This window comes from Rhineura floridana, chromosome 7 (assembly GCF_030035675.1).
Source record: "Rhineura floridana isolate rRhiFlo1 chromosome 7, rRhiFlo1.hap2, whole genome shotgun sequence".
NCBI lineage: Eukaryota > Metazoa > Chordata > Lepidosauria > Squamata > Rhineuridae > Rhineura > Rhineura floridana.
This window is the reverse complement of record NC_084486.1, coordinates 69,026,259-69,041,262: the sequence shown is the minus strand read 5'-3', so window position 1 is coordinate 69,041,262 and position 15,004 is coordinate 69,026,259. Positions and strand designations below refer to the sequence as shown.

Below are 15,004 nucleotides of genomic sequence, written 5' to 3'. Positions count from 1 at the left end.
GGAATTTACCTATGTTGGATGGGGTTACACTCCCCCTGAAGACCCAGGTTCGCAGCTTGGGGGTGCTCCTGGACTCTGCCTTGAATCTGGAAGCCCAGGTCTCGGCGGTCTCCAGAAGCGCCTTCACCCAGCTAAGGCTGGTCCGCCAGCTGTGTCCGTTTCTGGAGACGCCTGAATTGACTAAGGTGGCACACACCCTGGTTACATCCCGGATGGACTACTGCAACGCACTCTACGTTGGGCTGCCCTTGAAGACTGTTCGGAAGCTAAAATTGGTTCAACGTGCTACAGCTAGGTTGCTGACCGGGGCTAGTTTTCGTGTTCACACGACTCCCCTGTTACAGCAACTTCATTGGTTGCCGATTTGCTTCCGGACCCAATTCAAGGTGCTGGTGATGTCCTTTAAAGCCCTTCACGGCTTGGGCCCTGTCTATCTGTCTGATCGATTGTCTGTTTACGAACCCCCCCGTCCTTTGAGATCCGCTAATGATTTTCTTCTTACAATTCCGCCAGTTTCACTAGTTTGTCTTTCAGGGACTAGAGATAGAGCATTCTCAGCTGTCGCTCCTAGACTCTGGAACTCGTTACCTGTAGACATACGTTCTGTCTCTTCGCTTTTGTCATTTCGCCGCCTGGTTAAAACGTTTTTATTCCGGATTGCATTTAATTTAAATGAATAATTAGAGTTTTTAAGTATTGGATTGGGCTTACTGTGACCTCTAAATATAGCGATTGTAATTTTATTGCTGTATTTGTGCTTTTATCTACATGTTTTATTATGTTGTTCGTCGCTCTGAGTTTCTGTGAAAATAGAGCGGCTTATAAATATTTTTAATAAATAATAAATAAATACAATAATTATTGCAGTCGTTCTTTTTGTCCCTATGTACTAGTCACTGTATTATTGCATGTAGGGTTCTGACCGTATTTCTATCTCCTTTCGCTTTTCTTTCCTTCTACCTTTAACCATTTTAAGAGTTTCATCACTCATCCACTGAGGTCTTTCTCTCTTTTTAGTTAGAGGTATTGTCTTTTTGCATTCTTCCCTGATAATGTCTCTGACTTCAATCCATAGTTCTTCTGGTTCTCTATCAGCTCGGTTTAAAGCCTCAAATCTGTTCCTTATTTGATCTTTAAATTCTTCTGGGATGTTATTTAAACTGTATTTTGGCATTATGATTGCTTTGTTGTTCTTCTTTAGCATTACTCTGATTTTTGATATGACCAGTTCATGATCTGTACCGCAGTCTGCTCCTGGTCTTGTTTTTGCAGAAAGTAGGGAACTTTTCCATCTTCTGCTTCTAATTATATAATCAATTTGATTCCTATATTGACCATTTGGTGATGTCCATGTGTATAGTCAACTTTTCAGTTGCTCAAAAAATGTCTTTGAGAGAAACAAATTATTGGCTTCACAGAATTCAATTAAGTCTTTCTCCTGCTTCATTCCTATCTCTTAAGCCCCATTTCCCCATAATTCCTAGTTCTCTGTTTCCTGCTTTTGCATTCCAGTCCCCCATGATTGACAGAGCATCCTGTTTTGGTGTGTGATCAATTTCTTCCCGTACTGCTGTGTAAAATCTCTCCATTTCCTCTTCTTCTGTGTTTGCCGTTGGAGCACACCCTTTTTGGATGATGGTTATGTTGATAGGTTTCCCATTAAATCTCATTGATATCACTCATTCAGACCTTGCGTTATAGCTCCTAATTGCTTTTGCTACATCACTTCTCACTGTTAGAGCAACCCCATTTCTTCTTAATTTCTCATTTCCTGCATAAAATATGTTGTAACCTACTTGAAAGTGTCCCATTCCTGTTCATTTTAATTCACTCACACCAAGTATTGTAATACTGATACGTTCCATTTCTTGCTTGACAATTTCTAACTTTCCATGGTTCATGCTTCTCATATTCCTTATTCCTATTGTATATGTCGTACAAGAAATTGTAGCTCTGTGAGGGGAATAGGAATCTTCTATCAACCTCACTACTCTTAACAAACTACAGTTCCCAGGATTCTTGAGGGGAAGCCATGACGGTTTAAAGTGGTATAGTACTGCTTTAAATTCGTGGCTGTATACTACGGTATAGTCAGCATGGATTCTTTCCAGAGCTTGGAAAAGTTACTTTTTTGAACTACAACTTCCACCAGCCCAATAATCCAGTGGCCATGCTGGCTGGGGCTGATGGGAGTTGTAGTTTAAAAAAGTAACTTTTACCAAGCTCTGGAATTTTCACATTCCTCAATGTTACATTGAAAATACCCCCATGCCATTCTGATGCTGCCCATAAGCTCATTTCAAAACAAAACCTTACAAAATGTACAGTCCTGAACTCAGAAACGCAGAGCTATCCTACCAGGTTGGGGGAGGGAGAGTCGAAGAAGGTCAAAGCAGGGCTTATGGTATGGGAGGTGGGGGAGTTTCATTGCTCCTTTCATAGGCTTTTCCCCCCTGAATGGATTTCCCTTCCTATTGGGAATGAATAAAAGCACCCTGAGAGCTAGTGTAGTTTTACCCTGCTCCAAGAGTGTGTTTGGCAAAAGGGAGGGTATAGGATCCTGTAGATCAACCTTTCCCAACCAGTGTGCCTCCAGATGTTGTTGGACCACAACTCTCATCAGCCTCAGCCAGTGTTGCCATTGGTCAGGGAAGATGGGAGTTGTGGTCCAACAGAATCTGGAGGCACACTGGCTGGGAAAAGCTGCTGTAGATCTACAGCTTCCTATGGTACACCCCCCCCCGGTAGGGATGGAGGAGAAATTTGAATTCAGTTCGCATTTAAAACTTAATCTATCACATTCACAGCTTCCAAAACAATATGAGAACTGAAACCCAGCCATCCTTTGACATTTGCACTTATATGCAATTCTTCCATTTTTTTTCTGCCTCATTCACAGAAGTTATGCCCCCCATCAGCCTGGTAAGCATTATTGTTCAGCCATCTCTCTCCACCATGATATGCTCCTCAAAAATCATATGAGAAGTATGACCATTTTTTTTTCTTTTTCCTGTTTCTAGTTCTGCAAACTATACTGGCAGTATTGATGGACTAAACAAAGATGTCATGACATTATGAGGATCACAGTTTAATTTGTTCTACTTGTTATAGTAATTTATTCTTGTTGATGTATGCAGATATACATCATGCATTGGCCTGATCCAGCAGACAGTTATTATGTTCTTATAAAACAATAAAATATATATTTTTAAAATCACAGGGCACTTTGCTGTTGTTGATACTGTGTAAACGGGATATCAAATAAATTCACTGGTGCTTGGTTTTGGAGTATCTAGATTTCAGTGTCAGAGATGCTACAAACTGGGCAAAGTCCAGTAATTTAATCAGATATACAGTATTCTGTATTTTATTTTATTTTTTAGAACTTCACACTAAACAATTTCACTCTTGTTAACGGTTTGACTGGAATAGTGCTTGGTGACTTCACAGTTAGATAGCAATAAATGTTCTTTGGAATGTACATATTCAGTTATTTGTACAAAAGAAGGCAAATTATATAATCCCGATGTTAAAATGTATATTTAAGATAAATTAACTAAATAATCACTGATCACTAGATGTTCTTGACAGTAGGTGGCAAGGAATGAATCTAAAGGTCCTTTCACTCACAATTCTGGGGAAAATATTAATTTTCTTCATTTTAGATAGTGTTTTGGAAATAATTTGAAATAATCAAGAACAGGGTTCTTGTTTAAACATACTTGGAAGAACTTACCGTATTAGTAGATTACAGTCATTGTGTTAGTATAGTATCTACCCTGTATTCATTTTTGTGAACATAATGGGAAATTGTCCAGCATGATTGTGTTTTAATAAAAAAAAGGCTGAAAAGAAATAGTAATGATTTTAGAAAGAGATCCAAGACAATACAATGACCTTTAAAATTTTACGGCCCTTTTACTATGTCCCTTACTTTTCAGACTTTTGTTTTAATCCTTTGAAACAATAACTTTCAACTGAACATTTAATAGATAGATAAAAAAAGATTTTATGATCTTTGGGGCAGTGAATTTTCTGTAGTTTGCAACTGAAATGCAATGGAATTCTAACATCATTTAGGTCATAAGGAGTACTGTAAGTGCAAATGATGCATAAAAATAATATAGTACAGTAGGGCCCCGCTTTACAGTGTTCCATTTTCCTGCATTCCGCTGATGCGGCAGCTTTCAATTAGGGGAAGTTCCCCATTTTAAAGCCAATTTTGTGCTTTTGCGGCATTTTTGCGTCATTTTCATGTCATTTTTGTGTGACGCGACCCATTATAGTCAATGGATTCTGCTTTACGTCGATTTCTGCTTTATGGCAGGGGCCTGGTCCCTAACCCGCCATATAAGCGGGGCCGTACTGTACAATTATAATCATATGCCAAGACTGGTTGTGCTGATAATGATCCATACACGCCTTGAAGAAGAACTGAGGATAGCCCTGTATGCAGTAGGGATGGGATCTGTTGGCTGGTGCCAGTTCGAAAGCATTCTGTTGACCTAAGAGGCTGGCATTGATTCGAGTTGGTTCTTTATCCACTAGCCGTTGCTTTTACTGAACAATATATTTCACTCGGAAAAACAATGTCAATATCAATATTTTGAAGGAAATATCAATGAAAAATGAAAGGAACTGCCTTCAGGTCAATTCTGACTTATTGTAACCCTACGAATAGGGTTTTCATGGTAAGCGGTATTCAGAGGTGGTTTACCATTGCCTTCATCTGAGACTGAGAGGCAGTGACTGGCCCAAAGTTACCCATTGAGCTTCATAGCTGTCCGTTTTTAAAATTAGTTGCAGAAATTTTCTACGTCACCACGTACCATATGCTCCGAGACAAATGTTACCAAATTCTTCCAAGCTACACAGAAAGTGCATTGGACCATGAAAGACCAACCCAAATTGTGTTTGCATTTTGACAAATTTGTAGAGCAGTACAATATCTTAGAGAGGAGGTCAGGTCTCCTGCTCCCCTGGTGCATTCACTAGAGCTACCCAATTACCCTGCTTTTAAAGGTTTGATAGAAATATCTGTTTGCTATAGGTACATTCTCAAACGGCAAGGGTTTTTTTGCCGATTAGTGAATTTCTCTGCTTTTTAATCCAGGAGGTGAGAAATGGGATCCTGTGCAAGTTTGTTGAGAATGGATTGATCATTTGCATGCTTACTGAGTTCAATGGGATTTACTCCCCTGCAATCATGTTTAGGATTGGTGAAAGTCACCACAGGGAAGGAGGATGGACGGCAGAGGAGAGGGCAGGGAGAAGGTAGAGGAGAGACAGCAGAGGGGAAGAGGGGGCATGGGAGCAGGCAGGAGCGGGAGGGAAGGAGAAAGTCAGGTTTGATCATTTACATGCTTATTGAGGTCAATGGGATTTATTCTCATGCAATCATGCTTAGGATAGGTGAAAGGAGGAGAAGGGAGAGGAGGAGAAGGGGAGGGGAAGGGAAAGGAAGAAGAGGACGGGGAGGGGAAGGAGGTGAGAGAGGGGGAGAGGAGAGGAGAGGGGAAAGGCAGGTTTGATCATCTGCATGCTTATTGAGTTCAATGGATTTACTCCTGTTGAATCATGCTTAGGATAGGGAAACTGAGCATGAGGGAGGGAGAGGAAGGGACAGTTAGGGAGAGGGGGAAGGGGGAGGGTGGAGGAGAGGACAAGGAGAGACAGGAGGTAGAGGATAGGAGGGAGGAGGAGGGGAGGGCAGGGTTGATTATTTGCATGCCTATTGAGTTCAATGGGATTTACTCCCATGCAATTATGCTTAGGATAGGTGAAACTGACCTTGGGGAGTGGCAGATAGGGGGAAGAAGAAAAGGGGAAGGGAGGAAGGGAAGGCAAGAGGGAAGGGAGAGGGGAGAAGAGGAGATTGGATGGGTGTGCACAGGGCCGAAGGAAAGCCCCTTTCCTTTCCAAAAGAAAAATATTAATAGTATAATTTTTTGAGGTTTCCCCCACCTTTTCATTCTACAGCATGTAAAATAGTCTTCCACCCAAATTTAAACTAAAACTGTCCCTGACCACATACGCTCCAGACCTTTATTCCACCGTAAACAGTCATGGCTTGCCTCAAAGGATCCTGGGAGGTGCAGTTTGTGCAGGCTGCTGAGAGTTGCTAGGAGACACCCTGTTTCCCTCACAAAAGTACAGTCCCCAGAATTTTCTGGGAAGATGGGCTGACTGTTAAACCATTTTGGCCACTGGAGCTCTGTCAGGGGAATAGGAGTCTCCTAACAACTCTCAGCACCCTTCACAAATTATACTTCCCAGGATTTTTGGGGGGAAGCCAGGACTATTTAAAGTGGAATAAATGTCTGGTGTGGGTGTGGCCACCTGATTAGTCAAGCCAAATAGTTGTTAATCTGGTTTTCAGAACAGTTGGTTCTTACTGAACATGCCTGCTCTATCATAGACTTCAATATTAAATTTCTTAAATTAATTAAAAATCAGCCATGCATTTTTTAAATTGTTAAACTGCAGAAGATCAAGGTCTGAATCTGGGGCAAGGTCAGTAATAGGATTACAGGTACTTTGTGAACATGGCTGATTTTTAATTAATTTCAACAGATTATGAGACCATTGACAGAAAAAAGTCCAACAGGGGTCTGGATTTTTCCCCCTCTTGTTTTACACTTTGAACTCTGGATTTTGTCTGAGTGTTTTGTGTATTGCCATGAAAACTTAGAGGGTTGTTAACCAAGCATTTCTGAGTTCAGGACTGTAAGTTTTTGTTTTGAAATTAGCTTATGGGATGCAGCAGGATGGTGTGGGGGATATTTTCAATTTAACATGGTGGAATGTGAAAAATCCATGTTGGCTATAGTGGCTATATAATGTACTACCCAGAAAGTATAAATATCATTTTTGAGGATAATGAAGTGCATTTCCCATTTTGAAATCTGGTATTTCCAGTCAGTTTCACCTTCACTAAAGCACTCTAACTAATGTTATTGAAATCTAAGACTGTCCAAGAAAAGAACTTGCAAAAATCAAATGAAAATACATCACAGTACAGCCTTGATCCACTGGCAAGTAGATCAGGCATTAATTAAGGAACTGAGCTATGTTGCAAAGTGCTTTGCTTTGATCTGGCTACCTCAGCACTTGGGTCTTTAAAAAAATTGCAACATACCTGTGAGATTGATAATGTAAACTTTGCAATATGGTTAAGATAAAAGTGTTAAATCTGAGCAGATAGGTAGGTGAGCCTATGTCTTGCACATAGTCCTCACAGAAGATGCCTAACACAGAATGTGCAAAGTAGGACAATAAAAACCAGCTGTTAATATTACCTGAATCCTACTATTCTACTTCCAAGAGTATTAACATGGAGCATCTTAATGCTTTATTTCAACCATACTTTTAGGATGTTACCTAAATGAATGCAAATACTAAAATATTTGTCCTTTCATCATGGGTCAAGTAGTAAAGGCAGGAGGAGGGGAGTCCAAGGTCAGGGGGAGGAGTCTAAATCTCCAGTTGGATTTTCATAACTTTGCAAGTATGTCTCCCAAGCTCTGAACACACTTTTCCTGTGCTATGAATCCAGAGGTCATGTGATTTTGGAATGTGTATCCAAAGATAATGCTACCTTCAGAAGACTCTACTTACAGGTAAGTCTCTCCTTTAAAGGAGGTATCTTTGTGTAGCAGACTGTTTATGGGAGCAATTTGAATTGAACTTTAAATGAAAAAGGCATATCTCTGTAAGTGGTAATAATTTTAGTCATCTCGCTGTGGCTAGGGGTTGTGGAATTCATTAGCACAGATTAACATATAAAGTGGGTGAGATATCTAATAGCAAACGTAGAGGTTTAGGGACCTTAATACATCACTGAATGAACAGCGTGTACAGTATTAGGGACTATGAAATTTTTAATTTACACAAAGTGTCCAAGAATATAGGGAATAAATTTAAACCCAAAACAGATAATGGAGCTGTGCCCTGCCTCACTGGCAAGTTGAATTGTTTTTACACTGAGTGAAGAAAGCTAATTATCCCAAGCACAAGGAGACTGCTAAAAATAATAAGATTATAAAGAATAATTTGCTGATATAATTACAACAAAATTGGGTACACACAATCGTCAGATACATGTATTGCTTGACCTGGGTGAGAAAGTGAAATAAATCCTTCTTCTATAGCCTTCGTAAATTTGTTTTTATCATCTCAAAGTGGTGTTTGCATAGGCAACACAATTTGCATGTGTAATGTGGCTGTACAAATTGACAACAAGTAAATTATTCAAGGAAATAGGCTGGTTGCGGGTCTGAACTATCTCCACAAAGCCTATTCATTTTGAAGAATCACTGAGACGTGAAGCTCATACATCAACCATTTTCTGACAATCCTCAGACTTATTGTCTCCTAAAATGTCATTATGGCTATTATTTATGAAGCTAATTCATTTATTAATATATATTTAACTCTGACTTGTCATGCACCTTAGCAGGCTTTCTGTGCACTGCGTATTTTTGAACAGATGAAAGAGTTTTGCATGCTTTAATGATTTCTCTAAGCTGCTATAGATTTATAGAATGCAGCTTTATTATCTATTTGCATTAATACCTTTTCATAACTTTTTTCCCCTTAAGGCCATCAAATATAAATGGCAAATGACATATCCAAAAGATTGTGTAAAAAGAGATTTTCTTGGAGTTTGCTGAATGTTAGAACAAAATGGGTTAAATGACTATTTAAAGCTTAGCTCATTTTTAAGAGAATATAACAGTTATATCAGATCCCCCCATTTCCCCTAAAAGCAAATTCAGATTATACCAATACAGATAGAAATGTCTGTATATTTAAATTCTTTTCATTTTGGGGGAAAACTATAGATTATTTATTTATTTATTTATTGCATTTGTATACCACCCCACAGCCGAAGCTGTTTGGGCGGTTGACAATAATTAAACAACAGGAACAGCACCAACGGAGGTGGGGGGAGTGCGGTTAAATATAGACCTATCCTAAGGAATAAGTATCCTGCTGCTCAAAATATTTCACAGAAGGATATTGGCCATGATTAACAGATTTCTGCTCTTCAGCTGCTTAACTGTAAATATTGTAAGAAGCTTGGTACTACGTGTGAGAAAACAAAAACTATATTTACAGTGAGAGCTGATAAGCCTATATAAATTGCGTTAAATTTAATTTAAATTCTGTCATCATCATGCCTTTTTTATTCAACTATGATGTCCCCCATTCCATCTCATAGGCTTTGTGCTGATAACTGGGTTAGCTCCTTCCTCTGAAGTGAATGGGGAGGCTTTGCGGATATCTCCATGGACACTGGCTTGTCTGCACTGAATTGCTCCAGTGACCTCATTTAGAGTTAGTATTTATTTTGACTTGATGGATAAATTTGATAACTACATAAATAAATAATCAGATATGAGGGTAATGTAGTCATGTATCTGAGTTAGAGTCTGAGCAAGATATTTTGAATATGAATCTATTTTTTATTATTGTTGTTGGATTGCTTAGCTGCTCTTCACCATAAGGTCCCAGAGCATGTTACAACAATATCAAAATACAATATCAAAATAAGTTAAAACATTTTACAATCAGAGGTATATGGTGAATCCTAAAAAAAAAATCATGTGTCGAAGGCCACGGTAAAGAGGTATATCTTCAGCATAAGACAAAAACTTCACAATGAAGGTACCTAATCAAAATATGAGCATAGCTTGGCAGGCATCCTATATATGTCACATTATTTCTCCCATGCAAATAACTCAACAAAACATCAACCTCCATGCAAAACCTGACATGTAGAACTGCATGATAAATGTAAAACAAAGGTCCTGATTTCCATTTGTAATAAACTTTCATAAACAAAAAAGGCTCAAGTATTAGAAGTTTGTGAACTTGCCTACTTGTCCTGAAAGTCACTACCAGACTAACATTATTTTTGGGGGTGGGATTCAATTGCATACCAGCAAAATCAGGTTGCACAATTAAAGTTGATTTGGCATTCTTAGAACTGTTCCCACCCCTCCACCCCTGGGACTTTTTGTGATAAGGAAAGTAGTTGTAAAATGCACTGGAAAGTGTGGGATAACACTTCCTTGACGCAAACTCATATATTCTCCCCTCCAACAAATCAGGGTGAATGCTTAATAAACAGTTCATCTGGAAGTGACATAACAATGGAGTAGCATTTGCTTAATTTCAGTTGCTGAAGTTTGGAAATGCTGGCCTCATTCATTTCTTATAGTAGCACAGAGAGAGCACGTGTAATCTTCAATGGTGGACTGGATTGAAAACAGTCATAAAAGAAACATGTTTTTAATATGCAAGACTATTTAAAATAACCACTGGTTCTTCAGTAAAGGAAGAAGCTTCCTTTCTTTTCATAAGAATACATTTAGATTATTTCCTCCCCTCCCCCCCTTGAATACACACATTCCAAGGGAGATAGTGATTATCAAGACTTGGAGAACATAATTAAACCTTGGACTATATCATCTAAAGAAAAAGGAAGGAATGTAACTCCTTGATCCTTTGAAAGAAACTGCATTCATAATTACAGAGTAAAAGAGGAAGTATTGCACATTTCTTATGATGCTGTACAAATGCTTTCTAAGTGTCAGATGAGTTCATTACGAATGAAACTTTCCAGGTAATCACACACTTGGCCATAAATGTTCAAAGGCCATCACCTTGAACTGTTGTGCTAAGAGCATAGTGAAAACTGTTGTGCTAAGACGCAATGCATAGTGTATTGGGAGCAAGAATGATAGTTGTATGCTATATTGATTTGTTAATTTTGCTTTTATTTTTTCACACAAACAAAAAAGGAGCAAAAACATATGAGGTTCTAGAACATAAGATTGTTGGATGTCATCCAACTGTGCCCTTGCACTCATGAAAGGGCTTTTTATGAAAGGGCTTTTGATCTAGCAGAGGCATCTGCTAATGGAAGAGGACAGGAGGCAATTTTTGCCACTCTTATCTCTCCACTGCACTCTCCAGCATCCCCTGCAAATCAACTTCAGAACATTGATGGACCTCTGGAACAGGGTGGAACATATGTGTGTGTAACTGACAAAAATCACCTTTCAACCTCTTCTGTTAGTAGATTCTTGTTGTTATACGTCTTCAAGTCAATTACGACTTATAGTGACCCAATGAATCTATCTATCTATCTATCTATCTATCTATCTATCTATCTATCTATCTATCTATCTATCTATCTATCTATCTATCTGTCTATCTGTCTGTCTGTCTGTCTGTCTGTCTGTCTGTCTGTCTGTTCATAGGGTTTTCATGGTAAGAGGTATTCAGAGGTGATTTACCATTGCCTTCCTCTAAACCTACAGCACCCGGTATTCCCAGGCAATCTCCCATCCAAGTACTAACCAGGCCTGACCCTGCTTCGGTTCCAAGATCAGATGAGATCAGGCATGTTCAGGGTAGTATAGCCATAGAGCTCTTAGTGGATACCTCTGCTAAATCTGTCAGAATTTCTCTATTGAGATGTGTAGCAGAGTTGTGTAGTGCTGCGGAACGGAGAGTATTGAGCGAGCTTAGTGTGTGTGTGTTTGAATCTTTGCTAAGATTCTACCTTCCCTGCAAATTAGTCAGACAGAGACTTTAAGCTTAAGATAAGAAACAACTACTTTATTCTGGAAGTACATGCTTGATAGGAAGGAGTTCTATATCTAGCTAATTAGCTATGCTGGAGCAACGAGCACTGGTCCCAGTACTCACCCTCATCCTGGTTGAGAGGAGAGACAAAGAGAAGATGTCTGCTCCCCTCTCGAGAGAAAGAGAACACTGAGAAAGGCGGGAAGGAACTGGGATCAACATTCATTTGCTTATCAGCCTAGCAGGAAGGGGAGAGACAGCAGAGGATCAAAGGGATAGGTATAGCCTCAACCAGCAAGAGGTCTAGCTCTCTAGCTACCCTTATTAACCCCATGCAGCCTCAACCCACCAAGTTGCAGTTGAACCTCATACATTCCAACAAAATCAAAAGCCCTTCTACGAGTTCAAGGGCACTAATGGAATTGCACCCACTGTTTTTATAATCCTCCTATCCCAGCCATATATTCACCCCTTAGCTTTAGCTGCTGTATCTCAACTGTAATTTTCCATCTGTAAAACTGATACACGAAGTAAGAATTGTAAAATGCTTTATATACATGTTGTTATTAATTCACTAATAGGCAAAAAACCTTGCAGTTTAAGAAGGTACCTATAGCCCACAGATATTTCTATCAAACTTTAAAAAGCAGGGAAACTGGACAGCTATAGTGGATGCACCAGGGGAGCAGGAGACCTGACCTCCTCTCAGAGATATTGGACTGCCCTACAAATTTGTTAAAATGCAAACACAATTTGGATTGGTCTTTCACAGTCCAATCCACTTCCCGTGTAGCTTGGAAGAATTTGGTAACATGTGCCTCTGAACATATGGTGAGTGGTAGCAACAGCTATCTCCAAAGAAGGAGAATTACATTTTTGTATGTTTGTTGGTGTTTTTCTTACTTTACTTCATTCCTGTGTTACTACTGTTTCTACAGAGAATCTAATATAGAAAATTTTATTTCCTTAATTATTCATCCTAGAAATCTGTGTCAAATTTATTTTTATTAATTTCAAAGCCTTTTTATTGGTCAATGTCATATGATGGTGAAGACAGCCTTTTGTGTTATGTTCTATTTCTATTTTGGGTGCATTAACAGTTGAATCTGAAACTGCAGTTTGATGTAAAATCAGACTGACTACAATATGTTGCTACTTCAGGAATTACTCTAGCTGTCGGAAAAAAACAAACTTGGCCTGCCCAAGATGCATGTTTTCAGCCTGCTATGTTTAAACCACTTCATTTAAGACAAGGTGGGCATGGTCAATTAAAAGCATAGGGCACACCTAGAATTTTGCTAGAATATTGTTATGAGCATGGGGGTTGGGATGGATGATTCCTGAGGGTCACCTTTCTAGCCTCTGATTTGGAATCCTGTGCCTTGGAATGAGGACCTCTCTGCTGGTCAAATGAGTGTTTTGTTAACCAAACAGATTGGCCAGGTAAGATATGGGACAATCAGTTGCCTAGTAACGGTGAATGGGCCAGGGAGATCCTTTTGTCATTGAAACTCTTCAGGAGAGCCTCCTTTTTCCCCCCCTCCTGGAGCCAAGGAGAGTTTTGTGTTTTTAGTGTGTCTAGAGAATAGCTGGGAACTGGAAAGCAGGGCAGAGAGAGACTAGGTCTCTGCGCCGTGGCCTTTGGGGTGCCTTCTGCAACCCAGATGGAAAAGCTGGATATTGGACTGCTGATGCCTTGAGCTCAGGTTGGAATGTGTGTAAATAAATAAACCATATTTCATAAAGATAACGCAGTCTCCACTGACCTTCTTCCCAAAGGAAACCAAACCCTGGATGGGTTCAGGGACCCCCAAAATCTCACCGCTGGGAGATTGGGGGAAGCGCGCAACACTGGTGTCAGGAGCGGGATTGAGTTTCCTGGGAGAAGCATTGAGAGCAAGGTGTGCCCAAGTCAAGATGGAGGAGATAACAGCAACCATCCTGGAACAGATGAAATTGCTTTTCCAGCTGTACCAGGAGGACTGGGAACAAAGGCAAAGAGAGCACCAAGAGGAATGGGAGCAAAGGCAAAGTGAGCACCAAGAGGAATGGGAGCAAAGACAAAGAGACCGCCAGGAGCACTGGCAATGAATGAGGGAGATATTGGGAAGTACCTCTGAAGAAGAAAAGGAGACCCCATGTGAGGAGGTGAGAGCCCTGTCTGATCAGCCTCTACAAGGGGTCGAGGGTGATCCGGGAGTCCAGCTGCAGAGCACCCAGATGGGGGTGGCTAAAGAGATCCAGAAAGTGGATGGGCAGCTGGAGGGAGTGGACTGTAAAGATGTCTGCTCCCTCCCACTTTATCATCACGATAACCCTGTGAGCAGAGCTTGGAAAAGTTACTTTTTTAAACTACAACTCCCATCAGCCCCAGCCAGCATGGCCACTGGATTGGGCTGATGGGAGTTGTAGTTCAAAAAAGTAACTTTTCCAAGCTCTGCCTGTGAGATAGGTTAGGCTAAGAGATGAGTCACCCAGCTTCATGGCTGAGAGTAGGAATTTGATTCCTTCCAACTCTACAATTCTATGGGGCAATGCTTCATGACAAAACTCTCTCCAATCTATATAATACAAATTCCCTGGACTGGAACACTGGTCTTTGCCTTAGTTACACTTACTCAGCTGCCATACTGCCCACCTACTCCCCAAAGCCCCTCCTAATGTAGTCTGAGAAATGTGGCACATATTCATTGGCTGCTTATTTTTCTCTGGACCTAATTTCACAGATTTTTCCTAAATAGAAATTGGCAGATGATCCCACTGACTATCCAGATGTAACACTGTTTCTTGAGAGCTATGGATTTCTTCCTTAACTGGCCAAGGTTTCCTTTTCTGCAGATGGCTGGAGCCATCAGCCATAACACATTTGCAGCTGGGAGTATTGGCAGATAAATAGTTCTACTTTACCAAAGGTAGCAGCCAAATTTGGGAAGCCATGATGACCCATAGTTACTGAAGTGAGTGGAAAATAAGGAAGAGGAAAAGAGAGATACTATATTTCCTAGGGGGTGAAAAAGATTTGCTATTTGACAAGGCAAAGGCTCTTGTTCCCATGATTGTTGAATCCATGAATGAAACAGTGTAGCTGACCACGATTTTCTAATTCCCTAATGAAAATCAGAACAGTATTTGGTGTTCCTAATGATAGAAGGTAGCCATGGTTGCAACGATCTACACAAATAGTTGCTGCCCTGGGCTCTGGCTGGGAGGAAGGGGAGGATATAAATCAAATAATAAATAAACAACTAATAAATAGTTTGTGACTACTAGTGGTGATGAACCTTTGAAATGCTTGTATTAGAAATTTTCTAAATAGGAATATGGGAATCAAAAGTGAATCTCTAGATTTCAGAAAAAAAATAATTCCCTCCTCCCTTGTGAGTACATAAAACAGTAGCATCCAACA

General features: G+C 40.0%; 1 pseudogene; it reads right to left on the bottom strand.

Moving 5' to 3' along the window:
• Nucleotides 1–11,321: 11,321 nt before the first annotated feature.
• On the bottom strand, nt 11,322–11,440 carry LOC133389776 (5S ribosomal RNA; annotated as a pseudogene).
• Between the last annotated feature and the right edge of the window lie 3,564 nt (nt 11,441–15,004).